Below are 23222 nucleotides of genomic sequence, written 5' to 3'. Positions count from 1 at the left end.
CTGCTGTCCATGGGATTCTCCAGGCAAGAACACTGGAGTGGGTTGCCATTTCCTTCTCCAATGCATGAAAGTGAAAAGTGAAAGTGAAGTCTCTCAGTCGTATCCGACTCTTAGCGACCCCATGGACTGCAGCCCACCAGGCTTCTCCGTCCATGGGATTTTCCAGGCAAGAGTACTGGAGTGGGTTGCCATTGCCTTCTCCTATGAAACTACTAGCTCTATATAATTACAAAACATTTTCATCACCCCAGAAGAAAACCTCATACCCACTAAGTAAATGCTCCCGAGTCTCTCCTCTCAGCATCTTCTGGCAACCACCAATCTGCATTGTTTCCATGGATTTAGCTATTCTAAATACTTCATGTAAGAGGAATCATACAGTATGTAGTCTTGTGTCTGGCTTTCACTTAATACAATGTTTTCAAGGTTCATTCACATTGTAGTATGTATATGTATCAGCACTTCCTTTTTGAAGCTGAATAATATTCCATTGTATGTATACACCACAATTTATTATCCATCTTTCTGTTGATGGATATTTTTGTATTTTCCACCTTTAGGCGATTGTGAATAGTGCTGCTCTGAAAAATGAGTGTCTATATCTTTGAGTACCTGTTTTCCAATTCTTTTGAGTATTCACCTAGGAGTATCGCTTCTCGGCCTTTTGGCTAAGATCAAGTGAGTATTCACCTAGAAGTAGAATTGCTGGGTCATATGGTAATGCTATCTTTAACTTTTTGAAGCACTGGCAAACTGTCTTCTTTTAGCAGCTAAGGCATTTTATTTAGGAAACCCGAACAAACTTCTTTTTTAATTTACGTATTTTTAATTGAAGGATAATTGCTTTACAGTATTGTGTTGGTTTCTGCCATACATCAACATGAATCAGCCATAAGTATACATATGTCCCCTCCCTCTTGAACTTCCCTCCCACCCCTCTAGGTCTGAACAAACTTTTGGCCAACCCAGTATATTCCTACCAGCAGTGTAAGAGGGCTCCAGTTTCTCCACATCACCAGCACTTGTTATTTCCCTTTTTCTTAAAAGCAATCCTAGTAGGTGTGAAGCGGTATCTCATCATGGCTTGGATTTGTACTTCCCTAGTGACTAATGCCTGAGCATCTTTACATGTGCGTGTTGGCCATTGTATGTCATCTTTGGTGAAATGTCTATTTAAGTCCTTTACCCATTTTTTAATTGGGTTTTTTGACTCTGGGTTGTTCAGTTGTAAGATTTCTTTATATACTCTGGACACCAGGGCCATATCAGATAAATAATGTACAAAATTTTTCTCCCAATCTGAGTTGTCTTTTTACTTTCTTGTTGGTATTCTTTGAACCATAAAAGGTTTTGATTTTGATGAAGTACAATTTAACCACTTTTCTTGTTATTCATGCTTCTGGTGTCACATCTGAAAATACATTGATAAATCTGAAGTCATAGAGATTTACCCTTATGTTTTCAAGAGTTTTATAGTTTTAACTCTTTCATTTAGGTTTTTGATCCATTTTAATTTTTGTGTATGGCATAGGATAAGGGTTTGATTTCATTCTTTGGCCTGTGGCTATCCAGTGATCTAGCACCATTTGTTGAAAAGACCATTGAATGTTCTTGGTACTCATAAAATGAATCAGTTGACTGTAACCAAGTGGGCTTGTTTCTGGACTCTCAGTTCTACTCCATTTACCTATATGTCTATTCTTATGCCAGTACTATAAGGTCTTGATTACTGTCATTTTATAGAAAGTTTTAAAATCAGAAGTGTGAACCTCCTTATTGTTTTGGATATTCTGGATCTCCAAAATTCCTTATGAATGTTTGAGTCAGCTCATCAACTTCTACAAATAAATCAGCTGGGATTTTAATAGAGATTTCACTGAATCTGTAAATCAATTTAGGGATTATTTCCATCTAAATAATGTTAACTAATATGGGTAATTCCCTGGTGGTCCTGTGGTTAGGACTACATGCTTTCACTGCAGGGGGCCTGGGCTCGACCCCTGGTCAGGAACTAAGATCCTGCAAGCTGAGAGGTGGCAAGGCCAAAAATAAATAGATAAACAATATTAATTAATAGTAATCTTCTAATCAAACTCAGTGAACATAGGATGGTTTTCCACTCATTTTAATCTTTAATTTCTTTTACAATTATTCAAGTATTCATTTGTAATCCTTTTTATCTGTATGGGATCAGCAGTAATGTGCCCTCCTCATTTCTTTTGTTTTTTCCTTTTTTGGCCATGCTGCATGTCTTGTGGATATAAGTTCCCTGACCAGGAACTAAACCCAGGCTGGGCAGTGAAATGCTAAGTTCTAACCATTGGACTGTCAGGGAATTTCCTATTGATTTCTGATTCTAGTCATTTGAATCCTCTTCTCTTTTGTTATTTTTGAGTCAATCTAGCTAAAAGTTTGCCAATTTTATTGATCTTTTCAAAGAACCAACTTCTGGTTTCATTGATTTTTCTCTGTTGTTTTTCTAGTCTCTCTTTCATTAATTTCCTTCTAATCTTTATTATTACCTTCCTAATACTTGCCTTGGTTTAGTTGGAAAATACATTTTTCCAGTGTTTTATTTTTTAAATGATTGTATTTATTTATTTTTGGATATTTTGGGTCTATGTTGCTGCACTCAGACTTTCTCTAGTTGTAGCGAGTGGGGGCTACTCTTTGTTGGGGTGTGTGGGCTTCTCACTGCGGTGGTTTCTCTTATTGCAGAGCACGGGCTCTAGGGCACACGGGCTTCAGTAGTTGCAGCACGTGGGCTCAGTAGTTGTGACGCATAGGCTTAGTTGCTCTGGGGCATGTGAGATCTTCCTGGACCAGGGTATCGAACCTGTGTCCCCTGCATTGGCAGGTAGATTCTCAACCACTAGACCACCAGGGAAGCCCACGATTCATGTCTTAATGTCTCAGAACCAGCTTCAGATTTATAGTTATCTAATTCCAGTGAGACATAAAACATTCCTAAATACTTCTATTCTCTTTTGTCCCTTTTCATGATACATATTACATCTATAAATGTTACAAACTGACAATACATTATTACAGGGGTCCCCAACCCCCGGGCCATAGACTGATACCGCTCTGTGGCTTGTTAGGAACCAGGCCACACAACAGGAGGTGAGTGGTAGGTGAACAAGCATAGCTTCACCTGTATTTACAGCTGTCTCACATGGGGAATATGAGCGTGAGCTCCTCCTCCTGTCAAATCAGCAACAGCATTAGATTCTCAGAGAAGCACAGTAAATGTAATGCATCTGATCATCCTGAAACCACCCCTACCACCACCCTGGTCCATGGAAAAATTGTCTTCCATGAAACTGGTCTCTGGGGACTGCTGTGTTATAATATTATTTCATATACTTTTATGACTTTTACAGGACCTAAGAAAAGAAAGGAAAACAAGTACATATTTATACCTTCTGTTATATTAACCTTCTTTTTATCATTTCTGATTCTCTTTATTTCTTCTGATAGATCTGAAAAACCATCTGGAGTCATTTTCTTAGCCCAATACATGTTTGTTCCACCCACCTCTTTTGTGCTATTATTGGAAAATATATTACATTTCTGTTATAGATCCAACAATACAGTACAGATATATTATTTTATACAGTTAATATATAAATTGGTTGACAGAAGAAGGGAGAAGAAATAAGCATTTATATTGTTTTTTAAGTAATTCAGTTCAGTAGTTCAGTCATGTCCGACTCTTTGCAACCCCATGGACTGCAGCACACTAGGCTTCACTGTCCATCGCCAACTCTCAGAGCTTGCTCAAACTCATGTCCATCGAGTTGATGATGCCATCCAACCATCTCATCTTCTGTCATCCCCTTCTCCTCCTGCCCCCAATCTTTCCCAGCATCGGGGTGTTTTCCAATAAGTCAGTTCTTCACATCAGGTGGCCAAAGTATTGGAACTTCAGCTTCAGCATCAGTCCTTCCAGTGAATATTCAGGACTGATTTCCTTTCGAATTGACTGGTTGGATCTCCTTGCAGTCCAAGGGACTCTCAAGAGTCTTCTCCAACACCACAGTTCAAAACCATCGGTTCTTTGGCGCTCAGCTTTCTTTATAGTCCAACTCTCACATCCATATATGACTACTGGAAAAACCATAGCTTTGACTAGATGGACCTTTGTTGGCAAAGTAATGTCTCTGCTTTTTAATTTGCTGTCTAGGTTGGTCATAGCTTTTCTATCAAGGAGCAAGCATCTTTTAATTTCATGGTGGCAGTCACCATCTGTAGTGATTTTGGAGCCACTCAAAAGAAAAGTATTATACAACTACTATTGGTTTGTAGCCTCAGGAGTTCCCCTGAGTGAAATCTGAAATTGACCCCCTTACATGGAGCATAAGGAGAGACCAATGAAAGAGGCAGACCACTCCAGATTTTCAGGTTGCAGTTTTAATAAACAAGGGAAGTTACATAGGAGGCTTGTCTTGGGTGGCTGCAAGCTGAATAAATCCCGCATCCACCCACCAGATTCACTCTCATAACAACTTTCATATATAATGTAAAGCAGTGTTAATTATATTTATTTTTCTTATAACTTGAAGTTTGTACTGTAAACAGACAATGTTGAGTGCCATTCCAGTTCTACAAGGATCAAGTCATTGGCCACCACGGTCACTGACCTACAAGGACACCCTGAAAGAATTTAGGATGAAGCATTGTGTGTTTTAGATATATGGGCCCCTAGATAGTTAAAATGCACATCTAAGGAAGAATTTCAATGATCCCATTATTCTTGCATCTTCCCATACTTAGAAAAGTACTAAAATCATTAACTGAGATACTTGATCCTCATGAGCAGTAAACTTTCACCAAGATCTTGACTGCACTATATGTACTAGCTCTTCCCCTAACTCTTTGAAACTATTTCTCAGAGTTTTCTGAGAGGCTGTCTCCTGGGCTACAGTCCTCAGCAAGAGTCAGAATAGATTCAACTCACAGTTCTTACATTGTGTTCTTTCCAGTACCTTTTGATTATTTTCATTCAACTCCCCCTCCCCCCACCCCCACCTCTGGTAACCACAAATCTGATCTCTTTTTCTGTGAATTTGTTTGTTTTTGAAGTTTAACTGACCTACAATACTAGGTTAGCTGCTAGTATACAGCATAGTGATTCCATATCTATATATACATTTCAAAATGAGCACCATAATAAGTCTACTTACCACTGAGCAGTATCCTTATGAGAAGAGGAAATGTGGATACAACAAGAAATCAGGGGCCTTCCCTGGTGGTCCAGTGGTTAAGAATCTGCCTGCCAATGGAAGTGACATGGGTTCGATCCCTGATTCTGGAAGATTTCACATGCCTCAGGGCAACTAAGCCTGAGTGCTACAACTACTGAGCCTGCATTCTAAAGCTCCACAAGGAGAGAAGCCACTGCAATGAGAAGCCTGCATACCATAAATAGAGTGGCTCCCACTCACCACAACCAGAGAAAGTCCGTGCACAGCAAGGAAGACCCAGCACAGCCAAAAAAAAAAAAAGAAAAAGAAACATCAGGGGTACATGTACATAGAGGAATGACCATGTGAGAACATAGTGAAAGATAGCCATCTGCAAGCCAAGGAGAGAGTCCTCAGAAATAAAACATGCTGATGCGTAGATCTTGGAATTCTAGCCTCTGGAACTGTGAGAAAGTAAATATATGCTGTTTAAGCTGCCCGGTCTGTGGTATTTTGTTATGGCAGTCCTAGCAAGGTAATATAGGGCTTACTTTGGCCACCTGATGGGATTCCCTGGTGGCTCAGGTGGTAAAGAGTCTGCCTGCAATGTGGAAGACCCGAGTTCAATCCCTGGGTCGGGAAGATCCCCTGGAGAAGGAAATGGCAACCCACTCCAGTATTCTTACCTGGGAAATCCCATGGACAGAGGAGCCTGGTGGGCTACAGTCCATAGGGTCTCAAAGAGTTAGACACGACTGAGCGACTTCACTTTGGCCACCTGATGTGAAGAGCCAACTCATTGGAAAAGACCTGATGCTGGGAAAGACTGAGGGCAGGAGGAGAAGGGAGCGACAGAGGATGAGATGGTTGGATGGCATCATCGACTCAGCGGACATGAATTAGAGCAAATTTGGGGAGATAGTGATGGACAGGGAAGCCTGGCATGCTGCAGTCCGCAGGGTCACAAAGAATTGGACATGACTGAGAGACTGAACAACGACAACAGGTGGCACTAGTGGTAAAGAACTTGCCTGTCAAAGCTAATTAATATAAGATCCTCTAGTAAGTTTTTCATTTAAGTTACTGTACCTTTCAATTCCAGAATTTCCAATTCTTTTTTTATATATAATTTATTCTTATTGAGTTCTCTATTTCATACAACATTGTCTCATACTTTTATTTCTTTAATCATGGTTTTCTTTAGTTCTTTGAATGTATTTATGATGGATACTTGAAGTCTTTGTTAAATCTGATACCTGGTTCTTCCCTGGTGGTTCAGTGGCTGAGACTTTGTGGTCCCAATGCAAGAGGGCCTGGGTTTGGTCTCTGGTCAGGGAAATGGATCCCACATGCTACAGCTAGGACCTGGCACAGGCAAATAAATAAATATTTTTTAAAAATCTGACACCTGGTTACTCTCACAGATGGTTTTTGTTACCTGTTCCTCCCCGAGTATATGGGTAATATTTTTCTGTTTCTTTGTATATCTCTTAATATTTTCATTGGAATCTGAGTGTTTTAGGTAATATACTGACTCTGGGTATAGGCTCCCCAGCCACCACTCCGGGCTTCTTCTTGTTATTTGCTTACTGAAAGGCTGGATCATTATTGAAGTCTCTCCTTGCTATCCACGCCCCACTGTACCCCTCCCAGTGTAAAGCTCTGATGTTGGTTCCCAGGGAGTATGGCCTTGGTGAACCCATAGTCTCCCAAGATGACAGTGGTTTTGACAGGTTTCTCTGTCTCTTTTCCTGACAGTACCCAACTGTTAGACTGCTTTATTTGCAAAATTGTTGTTCTACTGTCTTCTACAACACCCTGAGGCATAAACTGCTCTACTGTCCATCCCAATCAAAGGAGAGCACCTTTGGAGGACCAGTTCCTGAGGTCAGTGTTTGAGCTTTGTTCTGCACCTAGGAGGGCTCCTTATGCAGTTTTCTTCTTAGAGGAGCTGGCCTACAATTTAGTTTATATCGCCACTGAATCTAATAATCTTAAGTCCTCCCAAAGAGCAAACTCCTTTTACCACAACCTCCACTGTGTTTGAGAATACCCTTAAAGCTCAAATTTCCTCATCCCGTGTTGCTAATGAAGTCAGTTCCTTTGGGATGAGATTACCGACTGTTTTGTGACCTCCCCCAAAGAAAAAGCTCCAAGCCAAGACTCTGGGATTGAGGGCTGAGGTTGTTTCTTTCTGCGCAACCTCCACACTTTAGGACTTGAGTGCTAGGTAGAGATGTGGCAGTAGACTCAGGTCTTCTCAGCTTGCCTCTACTAGTGTGGAACCACCATATCAGCCAGGGCAGTGGTGATCAGGGCCCCAGTATTTTCGGCCCCACCGTGCTCAAGGTAGAGCCTCTGTCCCACCAGCGGGAGCTGGGTGAAAGCAGGGACCCCGACCTTTCAGCCACATTACCCCAGTACTTAGCCATAGCAACAGGTAGCCAGAGGCAGGATAAGAAATGGCAATGTTTTGCCCTTCCGAGGAAGATAGCCCTCTATAGGAGCTACAAAGAGAGGGAGCCCTGTATTCTTGGCTACACCAGTCTGGAATGGAGCTTCCATCTCACTGAGCTGGGAAGTGGGAGGGAGAGAGCAGTCTTGGTTCAAATACCATAGGCTCTTGCTGTTCTTATAGAATCTTAGTAGATCTTTCTTTCTTCCTTTCCTTCGTTCTTTCTTTTTGCTGCATCACATGGGAACCTAAGTTTCCCAACCAGAGATCAAACCTGAGCCCCCCTGAAGTGGAACCATGGAGTCTTAACCACTGAACGGCCAGGCAAGTCCCAGTAGATTTTCTTGGATAGGTATTTTCTTCATTTGGTATATACTCTTAGGATTATTTCCAGAGACTGTAAATGGTTGTTGTTTTTTTTTAATAATCTTCACCAGTTTCACTGGGGAGTGGGTCCATGGAGCTCCTCATGCCATCTATAAGAATTCAGTCTTTCCTCCCACTTCCTCTTTAGCTCACCAAAAAGCCTTCTTTTGGCCTTACCATTTCTCAGGGACATTATTAGTGATGACCAATATCTTGTTTCCCTTCCTTCTGGGGCACAGGAGACTACACTTCTAAATACCCTGAATTACACAATGCCACATGGCTAGATCTGACCAAGGAAATGTGAACAGAAGCAATATCTGCACAAAGCCTCTATTTGAGTCTCCAGTTTCTCCCTTCCCCTGCCCAAGTGAACCTGGAAGCCTCCTGTGGAGATGATGAAGTTAACATATCAAAGCATAATAAATTTTTAGTCACCCCAGGGGGGACAGATGTTTTGATGAGTTTTCTGGACCTGATGCAGACTTAGGGAAAGGTAGAGTCTTGTCTCACACCACTGAAATTTCTGGTGTTGTCTGTATTGCAACATTGCCTACCCTGTCTTGATAAATTCAGCATTCCAAGAAATTCCCTGGTGGTCCAGTGGTTAAGACTTGGCACTTTTACTGCCTTGGCCTGGGTTCGATCCCTAGTTGGGGGAACTGAGATCCCACAATCTGTGTGGTGCAGCCAAAAAATAAAATAAAGAGGTTAAAAAAATTCACTTGGAGAAGGCAATGGCAACCCACTCCAGTATTCTTCCCTGGGAAACCCCAAGGACAGAGGAGCCTGGTTGGCTATAGTCCATGGGGTTGCAAAGAGTCAGACATGATTTAGTGACTAAATGAGGACAGCTGGGTTTGAAACCCAAGGTCTCCCTGGCTGTGTGACCATAGGCAAGTTACTTAGCCTCTCTGAGCCTGTTTTACCTTTTGTAGAAGAGACACAGATCCCCCATCTTGGGATGGTCTGAAGGTCCCTGAGGACATGGAGCTCAGACACTGTCCCTGGCCACCCTCAGAACCCATTCCAGTCCCTGGGAAACTCTAGTTAGGGCCAACCCTCTGGCCAGTTACCAAGGCTCAGAAGGGAGGGAGCTGAATAACTGAAGGCTGGGGGTAGCAGTCCCATACTGACTGCGGGGACTGAGGTCTGCTGAGACGTGCCTACTGGAATGGGGGCTGGGAGGCACCTCCCTCCTGGCTCTGCAGATCCCCACTCTGGCCCAAGTTCCCCTCCTACAACTTCACAGCCTGGATGCCAGCTAGGGACCTGGGTTTGGGGGCTCCTGCCTCTCAGTCAGGTCAGGGGTGGGAGCAGGTCCAGGCCTTCCTAGGTTATGCTTTGGCAGAAAGACTGGCGAGCCTGGCTGGGTATAGTGGCGGCTTGGGTTCCTGCACTGGGTTTCCTGCGGTCTAATGCACATCCTGGTTCTTGGTTTTCCCATCTCTAAAAAGGGCGTCATGATAGCACCTGCACCGAGGTTGGGGAGGGGAGCGAAGCTGAGAGGACACGGGCTAGCAGACACGAAGAGGACTGAGGGGGTTCCTGGAATGTGATACTCAGTTTTCAAAGCAGGAAGGTCTTAGGCGGATGGGGACAAGTTGGTGACTCCACATCTCAGGCACCTAGATAATAGTGCCTGGCAGGTGGTCAGAGCTCATAAAAGCTGGTCCTGGGGACACAGATGGGACAGACTCCCTATAGTACCCTAGGGTCCCCAGGAATCCCCAGGACCGTAGTTGTGTAGTCAGAGCAATGGTGGACTACAGTTTTAGGATCAATCAGCCAGAAACATGAGACTTGTGCCAAATTAACATCAGATGGAGCAATGCGGGGGATGGGACATAGAACAGGGACCTTGGATTTCCTCATGGACAAGGGCAGGGAGGTCAAGTGAACAAAATAGAGCCTGAAGTGTTGAGGAATCAGGTTAGTCCTGAGCCTGGGGAAAGGAGGGCTGGGGAGGGGTCAGTATATGAAGAATCGAGGTTAATTTCAACAGAGGTAGAGCTAAATGATTATTAATTTTGTCTGAATGGACAATATATTCACATAGTTCAAATACCCCAAAACCTAAAAAGGCCTTTGTTCTCCCCTCTTCTTCATTCCCACCCCACTCCCTTCATAACTGCTGTTAGGTTATTTTCCTCTCTTTGAACTTCAAAGACAAGCAAACCTGCATTTGTATTCTTACAGATCTCTGCATCTTTAGACAGTATTTTCAGTCCTGCTTTATTACTTGCATCTGAACCCCCCAAATTCAGCACTCCACTGTAATGACTTTTGCTAAGGTCACCCAGCCTTAACAAAAGGTTTATACCTTTCTAAAGTATAACCCAGTTCCAAATTACAATTTTTAGTATATACCTTATTTGATTTCTCTGCAGCATACAACTGCTACTATTTTTTTTTTCAACTGCTACTATTTATAGAGACACACGTGGCTAGCATTTTATAAATATTACCTCATGATAATAAAATGAAATCAAACGTGTCAGATCAGGGGTCCTAATTTGGCGGTAGTGGAAACTAAGCCACTGTGGCAGAGAGGTTAGCCCCTGTTTCTAGAAAAACAGCCCCTGGTTGAAACCACTGGTCTAGGTATACCAGACAGCCAGCATTTCCTAACATGACATGCTGTTTCATACCTCGGATAATTTGCATAAACTATTTCCTTCATCTGTTATATCTTCCCGCCTCCTCCTCTGCCCGACATTTGTTAATGGTTCAAATGCCTGCTTAAAACACCTTTCTTGGGTAAAGTCTTTGTTTCCTGTGTTAATTTCTTTTCTGATTTTTGGCCATGCCACACAGCATGTGGGATCTTAATTCCCTGATCAGGGATTGTACCTGTGACCCCTGCATTAGAAGTGCAGAGTCACCACTGGACCACCTTAATTTCATTTTTTTTAGCTTCAGTGCCTAACACAGTCCCTGGCATAGAGTAGGTGCTGAATGAAGAAAAGGTAACATTAAAATATAGGTGCTGAACAAATGTTTGCTAAAAGGATTAATCATCATTATTAGGAGATTTTTATTGAGATCCTTGAGCACTGAATTTCATAAAGGGTATAAAGCAGGATCCTAATTCTAGGGTGGTTTACAATTTAATGGGTGTGATAGAAACTGTTAATTATCCTCCATTATCCTTTCTATCCTTTTGTCTTGAATAAAAGAAGCCCTGATGTCTGCCTAGTAAAAACATTTCCCAACCTCCCTTACTAAATCCTAGTCTTGTGATATAAGTGAAAGTGGTATGTGTCCTTTAAAAGAGGAGGGCATGTTCTTACCTTCCTCCTTCCTTTTGGCTAGAATGCAGATGAATTGGCTGGAGCTCAAGCAGCTATTTTGGGTTTTTTTGTTTGTTTGTTTTCAAGCAGTTATTTTGGACTATGAAACAGAAGCCTCATGCTAAGGCTGGTAAAGCAACAATAGAGAACAAGCCTGTGTCCCTGATGAACATGAAGCCACTATTCCCACCTTGGACTTCATGCCTTCTGACTTCATTTATAGGAGAAACAAATAGACTTTTATCTTGTTTTAAAAAGTATTAAATTTAATCTTAAGTAATTGAGTTGGGAAGACCAAAAGCAGACAAGATCTGGATTGAAGCAGAAGAGCAAAACAGAATCCCAGGAGGCCTGAGGAGTTTGCACAAGGGTATACAATTGCAAAAGGGGTTCAACATCAAGGATGCATCAGGCCCAGAGGTGCTTGGGAGCACAGTTTAAATTCTTTACACCTGCAAAGTGCAGGGTCCCTCAAGCTGAGAAACAAATAGTAACAACAAAAATGACAGTAAAACAGATCTGAACTGGTGGAAATCAAGGGACCCAGTAAAGGCAAACACAAAATTTATCTGTAAGGACATTCTTATACCCAGACACATGGGACTTCTACAGAGAGCAAGCCCAATGAATATGGGCTTATAGCTAAGATTATAGACCACATCAGGAAATCTTCCCTCTGCCTGAGGGAGGAGTCTGAAGAGGCAACAAATGGGATAATTTACATCTGAGGAACTAGGGATAATCAGTTCAGTTCAGATCAGTTGCTCAGTCGTGTCCGACTCTTTGCAACCCCATGGACTGCAGCATGCTAGGCCTCCCTGTCCATCACCTACTCCCAGAGTCCACTCAAACTCATGTCCATTGAGTCGGTGATGCCATCCAACAATCTCATCCTCTGTCGTCCCCTTCTCCCCCTGCCTTCAATCTTTCCCAGCATGAGGGTCTTTTCCAATGAGTAAGTTCTTCACATCAGGTGGTCAAAGTATTGGAGTTTCAGCTTCAGCATCAGTCCTTCCAATGAATATTCAGGACTGATTTCCTTTAGGATGGACTGGTTAGATCTCCTTGCTACCCAAGGGACTCTCAATAGTCTTCTCCAACACCACTGTTCAAAAGCATCGATTCTTTGGCGCTCAGATTTCTTTATAGTCCAACTCTCACATCCACACATGACTACTGGAAAAACCATAGCTTTGACTAGATGGACCTTTGTGGGCAAAGTAATGTCTCTGCTTTTTAATATGCTGTCTAGGTTGGTCATAGCTTTTCTTCCAAGGAGCAAGTGTCTTTTAATTTCATGGCTGCAGTCACCATCTGCAGTGATTTTGGAGCCCAGAAAAATAAAGTCTACCACTGTTTCCATTGCTTCCCCATCTATTTGCCATGAAGTGATGGGACAGGATGCCATGACCTTAGTTTTCTGAATGTTGAGTTTTAAGCCAACTTTTTCACTCTCCTCTTTCACTTTCATCAAGAGGCTCTTTCGCTCTTCTTCGCTTTATGCCATAAGGGTGGTGTCATCTGCATATCTGAGGTCATTGATATTTCTGCCGGCAATCTTGATTCCAGCTTATGCTTCATCCAGTCCAGCATTTCTCATGATGTACTCAGCATATAAGTTAAATTAGCAGGGTGTAATATACAGCCTTGACGGATTCCTTTCCCAGTTTGGAACCAGTTCCCGATTGGAACCACTAGACCATTCAGGTATGACCTAAATCAAATCCCTTACAATTATACAGTGGAAGTGACAAATAGATTCAAGGGGTTAAATCTGATAGACAGAGTGCCTGAAGAACTATGGACAGAGGCAGTGATCAAGACCATCCCCAAGAAAAAGAAATGCAAAAAGGCAAAATGGTTGTCTGAGCAGGCCTTACAAATAGCTATGAAAAGAAGAGAAGCAACAGGCAAAGGAGAAAAGCAAAGATATACCCATTTGAATGCAGAGTTCCAAAGAATAGCAAGGAGAGATAAGAAAGCCTTCCTCAGTGATCAATGCAAAGAAATAGAGGAAAAGAATAGAATGGGAAAGACTAGAGATCTCTTCAAGAAAATTAGAGATACCAAGGGAACTTTTCATGAAAAGATGGGGGCAATAAAGGACAGAAATGGTATGGACCTAACAGAAGCAGAAGATATTAAGAAGAGGTGGCAAGAATACACAGAAGAATTATACAAAAAAGATAATCAAGATGGTGTAATCACTCACCTAGAGCCAGACATCCTGGAATGTGAAGTCAAGTGGGCCTTAGGGCCCACTATGAACAAAACTAGTGGAGGTGATGAAATTTCAGTTGAGCTATTTCAAATCCTAAAAGATGATGCTGTGAAAGTGCTGCCCTCAATAGGCCAGCAAATTTGGAAAACTCAGCAGTGGCCACAGGACTGGAAAAGTTCAGTTTTCATTCCAATCCCAAAGAAAGGCAATGCCAAAGAATGCCCAAACTACCACACAATTGCACACATCTCACATGCTAGCAAAGTAATGCTCAAAATTCTCCAAGCCAGGCTTCAACAGTACATGAACCGTGCACTTCCAGATGTTCAAGCTGGATTTAGAAAAGGCAGAGGAACCAGAGATCAAATAGCCAACATCTGTTGGATCATTGAAAAAGCAAGAGAGTTCCAGAAAAACATCTATTTCTGCTTTATTGACTATGTCAAAGCCTTTGACTGTGTGGATCACGATAAACTGTGGAAAATTCTGAAACAGATGGAATACCAGACCACCTGACCTGACTCCTGAGAAATCTGTATGCAGGTCAGGAAGCAACAGTTAGAACTGGACGTGGAACAACAGACTGTTTTCAAATCAGGAAAGAAGTATGTCAAGGCTGTATACTGTTACCCTGCTTATACAATTAGGGATAATAGAGCAATCCAAAAGAGCTTTTGGAAAAAGGAAGGAATAAGAACCATAATACAAAAAAAATGTTAAAGCATTAAAAAAGGTGGATTTGAAAAATATCCAAAGAGAAATTTTAGCAGCATCTCTGTCTACTACCCACTACATGCCAGTAGCACTGGTAACAACTAAAAATAATCATTAAACTTTGAACAAAGTTTATAAATGGATAGACTAGACACAGCCAAGGAAAAAAAGCCACTGAATTAGAATACAGATCAGAAGAAATGACCTGGAACCCAACATAGTAAAACAGTAAAAAGAAAACCTGGTTACATAGTAGGGGGAATGAGACATTCCAACACACATCTAATAGGGAGTCAAGAAGGAGAGAATGAGAGACAGACAATATTTGAAGAAATAACAATTGAGAAATTTTTAAGAAATAAAGTAAATTTTTAGAAACTTTTAAGTAAATTTTTAGAAAGAAAGTACATCTTCAAGCTAAAGGAGCAACCTCAAGTACTTGGCAAGATAAATAATAACAGATCCACATCTGACATGTTGTAGTAAAACTGCAGAGCATCAAAAACACAGAAAAATATCTTAAAACATAAGAGAGAGAGATTACCCACACAGTAACAATAGCAGAATAACTACAGAATAACAGGCTTCTCAAAAAAATAAATAAATAACAGAGATGATAGAATAATAAGATGATAAAATAATATCTTCAAAGTGCTGAAGAGGGGCTTCCCTGGTGGTCCAGTGGTTAAGAATCCACCTGCCAATGCAGGGGACACAGGTTTGATCCTTCCTCTGGGAGGATCCCACATGCTGCGTGAAAACTAAGACAGTTAGCCCCAACTATTGAATCAATGCTTGAGAGCCAGTGAACCGCAACTACTGAGCTCACAAGCCCAAACTACTGACACCTGAGTGCATAGAGCCCGTGTTCCACAAGAGAAGCCACCACAATGAGAAGCCTGCACACAGCATTACAAAAATGTACATAATAGCCCAAAATTGAAAACAACCCGAATAGTCAAACACAGAATGACATCCAATAGACAGGGGAATCCAAGAAAGGCAAAGTGAAGTCCCAGGAAAACATTTATGTAGCAGGCCTAAGGATCAGTCAATCCTTACAGGAGCAGAATGGTAGATGGCAGGAGGAAATATGTCTCCAAATAGAGAACAAAAACTAGTAAATGACCTGATTTGTTTGACCTTATGGAGTATGACTTTACATCTCTGGAGGGGTTTGGCAGAAAAATTAGTAACAGGTAGTGCAAGGAAAAGGCAATGGCACCCCACTCCAGTACTCTTGCCTGGAAAATCCTATGGACAGAGAAGCCTGGTGGGCTGCAGTCCATGGGGTCGCTAAGAGTCGGACATGACTGAGCGACTTCACTTTCACTTTTCACTTTCATGCATTGGAGAAGGAAATGGCAAACCACGCCAGTGTTCTTGCCTGGAGAATCCGAGGGATGGGGGAGCCTGGTGGGCTGCCGTCTATGGGGTCACACAAAGTCGGACATGACTAAGGCGACTTAGCAGCAGCAGCAGTACAAGGAGACAAATCAGTCAAACTAAGTAAATTACCAAAGTAAGAATTTCCTGGCAGTCCAGTGGTTGGGACTCCTCGCTTTCACTGCTGAGGGCGTGTGTTTGATCCCTTGTCAGGGAACTAGGATCCTACAAGCTGCAGGGCATAGCCAAAAAAATAAAATAAGCAAAGTAATTAATAACTCCAGGGGGAAAGTGTCATATACTAAAGGAAGAATAACAACAGTATGGTATACGTCTCAGCTAGGAACAACATTTACATAGTCAATGTTAACAGGGCTTTCCTGGTAGCTCAGTGATAAAGAATCTGCCTGCAATGCAGGAGACACAGGTTCGATCCCTAGGTTGGGAAGAATCCCTGGAGAAGGAAATGGCAACCTACTCCAGTATTCTTGCCTGGGAAATCCTGTGGACAGAGGAGCCTGGCAGGCTACAGTCCATGGGGTTACAAAGAGTAGGACAGGACTGAGCAACTCAACAAAAAAACAAATAATGTTAACACTGAATTAGGATTAAATGAAAAAATAAAACTAAATGGAGTGAAGAAAAGTATATGCAAGAACAAGATGTGGCATTGTGAATAAATCCTGTTGGAAGCTGTTATTTACTTGCGGTTTATCACTCTGCCATGACTTGAGTGATTTATAACATACAGTTTGTAAGCCAGAACTATTTTCTACAATAGACATATTTATGACATCACAAAATTCTCCAAAATATGTTTTACAAGCTACTGGAGCTAATACATGCCTAAAATAAGATGGGTAAAGACAAGTTCTTTAGCAAAATATTATGAGTCCTTAAGTCCTTATGAAATGGAGCAGGGTTTTATGGTCCTTACCCCCTGCCACTCCTCATGTTATCTGTGAAAGGAGTTAATATAAAAGGGACAATACAACTGATAAAAAGCTGCCTGCTCAGTGAAGGCCAGGGAAGAATTTTCAAGTAAGAATTTTTCTATTGTATGTGTAGACAGACAAAATTCTTTCTGCTTTTCTATGGTAGGGTCCCAGCCATGATATTGCCAGCTTGGGAAGCTGGAAGAAGGATCTTGCAATGTTCAACCAAATGCTGAGAATCAATGATGTAAGGAACTTTGGGGAGAGTTCTTTCTGTCTCTCCTTTGCTCTCCCTTAACTGGTGAAAAGGAGCCATAACGCCTCTTCACCATGGTTATGTTCTTTTCTTTTGCTTTGGAATAAATAATATATTGACATGGTGTGATAACCAAAAGGTTAAAAAGGCATACAGTAAAAAAAAAATATATGAAAAGGTGCTCAACTGAATTAGTCATCAGAGAAATGCAAAGTAAAGCTACAATGTGTGCTTAGTCGCTCAGTTGTGTCCATCTCCTTGTGACCCCATGGACTGTAGCACACTAGGCTCCTCTCTCCATGGAATTCTCCAGGCAAGAATACTGGAGTGGGTAGCTGTTTCCTTCTCCAGGGGGATCTTCCCGACCCAGGGATCAAACCCAGGTCTCCCATAGTGCAGGCAGATTCCTTACCATCTGAGCCCCCAGGGAAACCCCAAACTACAATGAGCTACCACTATACATCCACCAGACATTACCAAGTGTTGGGAACAATGTGAAGCAACTTGGACTCTCACACACAGTTGTGAGAGTGTAAGCTGGTACAATCTCTTGGAAAACTATTTGGCAGTATCTAGTAGAGTGAAGCGTATGCTTACTCTATGATCCAGCAATTCCACTCTTAGATATGTATCCATAGACATGTAAATGCATACCTATGATCACCAAATAACACGTACTACAATGTTCAGAGTTGCATCTCAAATATTGGGATGGATAAATTGTGGTAGATTCATTCAATGGAATATTACACAGCAATGAGAATGAACAATTTAGAGCTACATAGGACAACATAAATGAATCTCATAGTCATAAAAATTGAAAAAGGGAGTTCCCTGGTTGCCTAGTGGTTAGGATTCTGGGCTTTCACTGCCGTGGCCTGGGTTCAATCCCTGATCAGGGAACTGAGATCCTGTAAGCCACATGGTGCAACCAAAATTAATTAATTAATTAATGATAAAAATTGAGAGAAAGAAGCTCAACATAAAAGAATACATACTCTGTGATTCAGTTTACATAAAGTTTAAGCAAACTAGTTTAAGCAAAACTAATCAATGATGGGGGAAGTGACTGGGAAGGAACACAAAGACAGCATCTGGAATGTTGGCATTGTTCTTCTTGATCTCAGTGCTGCTTACACGAGCGTATTCACTCTGTGAAAATACATCAAGCTATATGTTTATTTTTTTGTGCACTTATCTGTGCATGTGCTACACTTTCAAATTTTAATTAAAAAGAAACTTTACAGTGTGTAGTAGACAAAACAATGCTCCTTTCAAATTGTCTACACCCTAATCCCCAGAACCTGTGACTATGTTAAATTATGTGGCAAAGGGAATTAAGATCACTAATCAGCTGACTTTAACATAGGGAGAGTATCCAATATTATCCAGGTGGGGAAGAGGGGGCTTCCCTGGTGGCTCAGTGGTAAAGAATCTGCCTGCCAGTGTGGGAGAAATGGGTTTGATCCCTGATCCAGGAAGATCCCACATGCCACGGAGCAACCAAGCCTGTGCACCAAATCTATTGAGCCTATGCTGTAGAGCCCAGGAACTGCAACTACTGAGCCCATGCACCAAAACTGCTGAAGCCCACACACCCTGGAGCCTGTGCTCTGCAACAGTAGAAGCCTCCCCACAATGAGAAGCCCACGCACCACAACTAGAGAGTAGCCCCTGCTCGCTGCAACTAGAAAAAAGCCTGCACAGCCATGAAGACCCAGCACAACCGAAAAAAAGTGGAAGGGGGAGGAAGAGAGAGTGAAAGAGACATAGATGAAGCAGGGTTAGAGAGAGGTGCCATGTTATTGGCTTTGAAGATGGAGGAAAGGGCCCCAAACTGAGGAATATGAGTAACCTCAAGAATCTGAAAAAGACAAGGAACTAGATTCTTTCCTACAGCCTCCAGGAAGGAACTCAGTCCTGCTATCATTTCAGTTTTAGTCTAATGATATCCCTGTTGGGCTTCTCACCTACAGAACTGTAAGATGATAAAATTGTGTTATTTTAACCCACTGAATTTGTGGTAATTTGTTTCAACAGCAATAAGAAACTAATACAGGCCATGTCAGGAGAGATCAGGTGTTCGGTTTCAGACATATTCAGAGAATCTCAATGTGTTTGACATCTAAGTGGAGATGTCAAAGTAGGCAGTTAAATACATGAGTCTGGAATTCACAAGAGAACTATGGGCTGGTGGTATAAATTTTGGAGTTGTCAGCGAAGAGAGAAAAGCCAAAAGAACAGATGATAGTAACTAAGGAGTGAGCACAGATAGAAAAAAGGTCTAAAAACTGAGCCCTGGAATACCCAACTCTGACAACTGAAATAGAGTTGTTTAAATCTAGCAAGCACCCCAAAACAAGCATATACCACGATATAAATGCAGAGCTAAGTAGGAGGTCAGAGGCAGATAGATACTTGGCTAGGCTTGTAAGAGTGGGCAGATACTGGAGGCAAGACTGACAGATCTCAAATACAGGAAAACAGTCTTGGCAACAGGAATTATAAACTCAAACATATGCTTGGCAACAGAGGCAAGAAAATTTAAATACAGAATCTGGGTAATGTATTCTAGATGTCCGCAAAAAATGGAACCTTGGCCCTGAGCCAGCTTTCTGCCTTGTGTTTCTATTACATCCTTAATTTGATTCCTGCCTGCTGTGGGTGTCTGTATCTCTCTCTGGCTTATCATTTGCCCTCCTCTCCCATTTTACCTCTTTTTACCTTAATGGCACATAATACAGATATAATATGTTCAATTCATACTAAGACTTTTTTTTTCACATTTTAAAACTTTTTATTTTATATTGGAGTATAGCTGATTAACAATATTGTGATAGTTTCAGGCTCACAGCAGAGCTCTTCAGCCATATGTATACATGTATTCACTCTCCCCCAGGGGCTTTCCAGGTGGTGCTAGTGGTAAAGAGCCTGCCTGCCAATGCAGGAGATGCGGGTTCGATCCCTGAGTTGGGAAGATCCTCTGAAGAAGGAAATGGCAACCCACTCCAGTATTCTTGGGTGAAGAACTAAATGGACAGAGGAGCCTGGTGGGCTCCTCCATAGGGTTGCAAAGGGTCGGATACAACTGAAGCAACTGAGCACACACTCTCCCCCAAACTCCCCTCCTATCCAGGCTGCCACATAACATTGAGCAAGTTCCCTGTGCTACACAGTAGGTGCCTGTTGGCCATCCATTTAAAATATAGCCGTGCGTACATGTTCATCCCAAACTCCCTAACTAACTCTTCTTCCTCACCCTTCTCCTGCCCCAACCAAAAGTTCATTCTCCATAAGACTTTTTTTTTTCACATTTTAACACCTCCTTGGTCCACAGGATTCTCTAGGCAAGAATACTGGAGTGGGCTAGTGGAGAATCCTGTGGACCGAGGAGCCTGGTGGGCTGCCGTCTGTGGGATCGCACAGAGTCGGACACGGCTGAAGCGACTTAGCATGCATACATATCCCAATAAAAAGGAAAAAAAAGGAGAAGTATTGCTCTAAGTGATAGAGCATTTGTATTTCATCAAAGCTAAGATACCATTGAATCTAAAACCATTATTTTATATACCAAAAAAAGAAAAAAATGCTGCCAATTGAAATATGGCATACCATCAATTTTAAGATGCATCTTGGTTTCAGAGGTGTTAAAATGTGGAAAAAAGAAAAAAGTCTTACGGAGAATGAACTTGTGGTTGTGGCAGGGGAAGGGTGAGGAAGAAGAGTTAGTTAGGGAGTTTGGGACGAATATGTACCCACTGCTATATTTTAAATGGATGGCCAACAGGCACTTACTGTGTAGAGGGGTCTGCAAATTATTCCTCACCATGGAAATGTCCATTCTATTAATAATCTTCCTGGAATAGCTTTTTGGAGCTTTTTCTTGGAGCTGTTGCTCTTGCTGACTGCAGCCTCTTCAAGTCCATGATTGAGTGGCTCCTCCTTGAAAGAGAATTTCCTCTTTTTCTTGGGGACCCTCTTGTTTCCTGACTCTTCAGGGTCACTGACTGGTTCCTCTTTGGGGAGAGTTCTTCCTCTTGGAAAGACTTCCACTGCCAGCTGTCTCTTCAAGATCACTACTAACCAGCTCCTCTTGGAAAAAGATTTCTTTTTCTTGGGTTTGGAGAAGGAGACACATGGGTCTTCCATCCCGTTCTCCTAAGGAGCCTTCTGGGACTTTTTGCAGAGCAATATTTTTCAAATTTTGCATTTCTTTTCATTTCAGGGGCTGATCTTTGAAAAATAATTTACATAAAATAACATTTGCCAATTTTGTATACAATTCAATGAGTTTACACAAATGCAACCACCACCACAATCATGATAAAAAATATATTTTTTATTATTCCAAAATGTTTCCTGAAGCCCCTTTGCAGTCTGTCCCTTCTCCCCAACCCTGCCCCTGGCAATCACTGATCTGCTTGTGTGTATGCTAAAATGACTTCAGTAGAGTCAGGACTCTCCAACCCCATGGACTGTAGCCTGCCAGGCTCCTCTGTACAAGGAATTCTCCAGGCAAGAATACTGGAGTGGGTTGCCACGCCCTCCTCCAGGGGATCTTCCCAACCCAGGGATTGAACCCCATCTCTTGCATCTCCTGCATTGACAGGCAGGTTCTTTACCACTAGCGCCACCTGGGAAGCCCTTCCCTCACTCAGTTCAGTTCAGTCGCTCAGTCGTGTCCCACTCTTTTCGACCTCATGAACTGCAGCACCACCAGGCCTCCCTGTCCATCAACAACTCCCAGAGTTTACTCAAACTCATGTCCATTGAGTTGGTGATGCTATCCAACCATCTCATCCTCTGCCGTCCCCTTCTCCTCCCACCTTCAATCTTTCCCAGCATCAGGGTCTTTTCCAGTGAGTCAGTTCTTCATATCAGGTGGCCAAAGTATTGGAGTTTCAGCTTCAGCATCAGTCCTTTCAATGAGTATTCAGGACTGACTTCCTTCAGGATTGACTGGTCTCATCTCCTTGCAGTCCAAGGGACTCTCTAGAGTCTTCTCCAACACCACAGTTCAAAAGCATCAATTCTTTGGAGCTCAGCCTTCTGTATAGTCTAACTCTCACATCCACACATGACTACTGAAAAAAACCATAGCTTTGACTAGATGGACCTTTGTGGGCAAAGTAATGTTTTTAATATGCTGTCTAGGGTGGTCATAGCTTTTCTTCCAAGGGGCAAGTGTCTTTTGGGGGCGGGGGGGGGCAAGCGTCTTTTAATTTCATGGCTGTAGTCACCATCTGCAGTGATTTTGGAGCCCAAAAAAATAGTCTGCCACTGTTTCCACTGTTTCCCCATCTATTTGCCATGAAGTGATGGGACCAGATGCCATGACCTTAGTTTTCTAAATATTGAGTTTTAAGCCAACTTTTTCACTCTCCTCTTTCACTTTCATCAAGAGGCTCTTTCTTTGCTTTCTGGCATAAGGGTTGTGTCATCTGCATATCTGAGGTTATTGATATTTCTGCCAGCAGTCTTGATTCCAGCTTGTGCTTCATCCAGCCCAGCGTTTATCATGATGTACTTTTCATATAAGTTAAATAAGCAGGGTGACAATATACAGCCCTGACTACTCCTTTCCCGATTTGGAACCAGTCTGTTGTTCCATCCTAGTTCTGATTGTTGCTTCCTGACCTGCATACAGATTTCTCAAGAGGCAGGTCAGGTGGTCTGGTATTCCCATCTCTTTAAGAATTTTCTCTCACTAGTTTTAAAAACCTTATCTGGAATTTCGTATCAATGAGATCATACAGCATGTACTCTTTGTGTTCTGTTTCTTTCACTCAGCATGATCATTTTGAGATTCATTCATGTGGATGGACGTATGGGTTCATTTTTAATTAAGTAGTATTTCATTCTATGGATGTGCCACATTTTGTTTATGCATTAGTGGGCTGACAGACATTTGGGTTGTTCCAGTTTGGAGCTATTATAAATAATGCATAACTGGCCTTTTTAAAAGCGGGAAGGAGGTCAATCCTATCTAAAGTGAGTTGGATTTTATTTTCTCCTACCTACAGAGCATCAGTACCATGATAGATTCCTATTACTTTTAAAAAGAGTGGTGAAAACAAATCTCACACATTTTGGTCATAATTCTCCTTTAAATGTCAGTGTTTTGTGCATATTTATTAAGTATCTGTGAATCCTAAAAAATATAAGGAAAAGAAATTCTAAAGGTTCTGAAAGCTCACTTTACAACCAATAATAGAAAATACAAGTCGTTCCCCTAGTGAGGTAAACTTTGGATAACATCGGTTTTATCTCTGGAAAACGAAGCCCGCAGAATGTATTTTTTGACCTGAAAAACATTAACCTTTCAAGATTAAAGAGTCCATTTACTTACAGACACCCTGAAATACTACGAATCCAGAACTCTGGCAGAAGCGGGTAACCGCTTTGGATGC

The sequence above is a fragment of the Cervus elaphus genome, chromosome X, assembly GCF_910594005.1.
Source record: "Cervus elaphus chromosome X, mCerEla1.1, whole genome shotgun sequence".
NCBI lineage: Eukaryota > Metazoa > Chordata > Mammalia > Artiodactyla > Cervidae > Cervus > Cervus elaphus.
Note: the sequence above shows the minus strand (reverse complement) of the source record.